The sequence below is a fragment of the Rhagoletis pomonella genome, unplaced genomic scaffold (assembly GCF_013731165.1).
Source record: "Rhagoletis pomonella isolate Grant_MI unplaced genomic scaffold, Rhpom_1.0 Rhpom_scaffold_01238, whole genome shotgun sequence".
NCBI lineage: Eukaryota > Metazoa > Arthropoda > Insecta > Diptera > Tephritidae > Rhagoletis > Rhagoletis pomonella.
The window spans coordinates 18,985-22,063 of NW_023459792.1; the positions used below are offsets into that span (position 1 = coordinate 18,985).

Sequence of the window (3,079 nt, forward strand, 5' to 3'; positions counted from 1 at the left end):
TTGCTCGCGCGCCCTTGCCGCGGCAGCTGCTCGACCTATCTCGGCACTGAGATTGTAAATCTCTTTTCGCTCGTAAGCAAGTAGCTCAATTGGCATGACGCCAGAAATAACTAGAACCGCGTCCGCGGACACTGTACGGTATGCAGAAGCAATGCGTAGTGCCCCTCTGCGCTGTACCGAAGACATTTGAACCCGGTATTTTTTGACTTTCAATGCGTCAGCCCATATTTCTGCCCCGTACAGGAGCACCGATTGGACCGCTGTCATCAGAAGCTTCCTGCGGCATGGCTTCGGGCCGCCCACGTTTGCCATCAGCCGGCTTAGAGCCGCCGTGCTCTGCGTAGCTTTTTCACATACTCCATGGATGTGTTCCCAGAATGTGAGTTTACTGTCAAGCTTCACCCCTAGGTATTTTGTAGACCTTGAAGTCGTCACGGGTTGAGGTCCGACCATTATATTTATAATTGTTGGGATCCGTTTCCTGGTGAGGAGCACGATCTCCGTTTTGGCTGTAGCCAATTGCAGACCGTGATCGCTCATCCATCCACTGACGTTGCGCATGACCTGGTTTAGCTTGAGCTGTGCTAGCTGGACATTTCTTGCTGTTATGACGGCTGCCACGTCGTCCGCGAAGCCGACAAGGAAGGCGCTCTCCGGCATTTCCGTGCGCAACAGACTGTCATACGTGGCGTTCCAGAGGTCCGGGCCAAGTACAGACCCCTGTGCCGCTCCGCCGGTTATACGTCTCTTTCTCTGACCTTGTGTTGTGTCGTACAAAAGCCAACGGTCTCTGAGGTGGTCCCGGATCATATCTAGCAAGTATGTTGGAACCTTGAATGACCGTGATGATGAATTTACTGTATTTGTAATTCATTTAATAAAATGATTAATAGGGATACTTTCAATTACAATTGGTATAAAACTGTGACTAGCACCACAGATTTCAGAACATTGCCCATAAAATAAACCTGGTCGATTTATTAAAAAATTAGTTTGATTTAGACGGCCAGGAGTTCCATCAACTTTTACACCTAAAGAAGGAACTGTTCAAGGGTGAATTACATCTGCTGCAGTTACTAAGATTCGAATTTCTACATCTAATAATAGAAATCCATCTGTAGTTAATTCATTTGTTGGGATTATATAAGAATCAAATTCTACATTTATAAAATCTGAGTATTTATAACTTCAATATCATTGATGCCCAATCGTTTTTAAAGTTACTGAAGGTTCATTAATTTCATCTAATAAATATAATAATCGTAAAGAGGGAAATGCAATAAATAAAAGTACAATAGCTGGTAAAATTGTTCAAATTATTTCAATAGTTTGGCCATCTAATAAATTTCGATTTGTATAATTATTAAAAAATAATATAAATATTAAATAACCAACTAAAGTAGTAATTATTACTGAAATTATAAGTGTATGATCATGGAAGAATGTAAGTTGTTCTATAAGGGGAGAGGCACTATTTTGAAGGCCAAGAGCAGCTCATGTTGTCATTTATTTATAAATATTCTAATAAAAGTAAAATTCTTTATATATGAAGCTTAAATCCATTGCACTATTCTGCCATATTAGAAATTTGTTAAAATAGGTAATTCAGAATATCTATGTTCTGCTGGAGGTGTATTTTGTAATCATTCAATTGAAGAATTTAATTGTATTGGATAAATTACTTGTCGTTGTGAAATTAAACTTTCTCAAATAATAAATAAGAAAAATAAAATTCCTAGTAATGAAATAGAAGACCCAATAGTTGAAATTACATTTCATGTAGTATAAGCATCGGGATAGTCTGAATATCGTCGAGGTATTCCTGCTAATCCTAAGAAATGTTGAGGGGAAAAAGATTAAATTTACACCAATAAATATAATTAAAAATTGAGTTTTTAATCATTTTGAATTTAAAATTAGTCCTGTAAATAAAGGATATCATTGAACAAATCCTGCCATAATAGCAAACATGGCTCCTATTGATAATACATAATGAAAATGTGCAACTACATAATAAGTGTCGTGAAGGATAATATCAACTGATGAATTAGCTAAAACAACTCCTGTTAAACCTCCAACTGTAAATAGAAAAACAAATCCTAAAGTTCATAATATAGCTGGAGAATAATTTAATTGAGTTCCATGCAGTGTAGCTAGTTAGCTAAAAATTTTAATTCCTGTGGGTACAGCAATAATTATAGTTGCTGAAGTAAAATAGGCTCCTGTGTTAACATCTATCCCCACTGTGAATATATGATGTGCTCATACAATAAAACCAAGAAGGCCAATTGCTATTATTGCATAAATTATTCCTAATGAGCCAAGAGTTTCCTTTTTTCCGGATTCTTTACTAATAATGTTAGAAATTATTCCAAATCCAGGTAAAATTAAAATATAAACTTCTGGGTGGCCAAAAAATCAAAATAAGTGTTGATATAAGACTGGATCTCCTCCACCGGCTGGGTCAAAGACTGAAGTATTTAAATTTCGATCTGTTAAAAGTATTGTAAACTGCTAAACGCCTAAATTAAAATTTTTGAATTAAAAAATGAATTAAAAACTTGATTTATATGATATATTTTAAAATTATTGAATATAAAAATTAATCTAAAAGATAGAAATGAATAGCTGTAGCTTATATTTAAGTAGAAATGGGTTACAATAAAATTATTTAAGTGAATTTAAATTTGAAATATTTAATGAAAATAGATTTGATAGTAAAATTTTATAGATTAAAAATTTGATTTTAGCTCTAAAATGTGCAAATATCGCCCGTCGCTCTTATTCTTAAGATAAGATAAGTCGTAACATAGTAGATGTACCGAAAGGTGTACCTAGAATGACAATTTAAAGCTTATTTAGTAAAGTATTTCATTTACATTGAAAAGATTTTTGTGCAAATCAGTATCAATTGATTAATATTTATTTTTTATTTATATTTATTTTATTTATAATTTATTAAAAATAATTATATAATTTAATGTTTTAGTTATTTCTATTGAAAAAATAATATTAATAATAGTTTATTAAGTACTAGCTTATACCCGTGGGTTTCACCCCACATTTCTATTAAAAATAT

The 3,079-nt window shown here is 33.7% G+C and overlaps 2 pseudogenes; both read right to left on the reverse strand.

Moving 5' to 3' along the window:
* LOC118752105 overlaps positions 1 to 874 on the reverse strand; it is a 2,411-nt pseudogene extending 1,537 nt beyond the window's left edge.
* A 659-nt stretch (positions 875 to 1,533) lies between these two features.
* On the reverse strand, positions 1,534 to 3,064 carry LOC118752112 (annotated as a pseudogene).
* Positions 3,065 to 3,079: the final 15 nt, after the last annotated feature.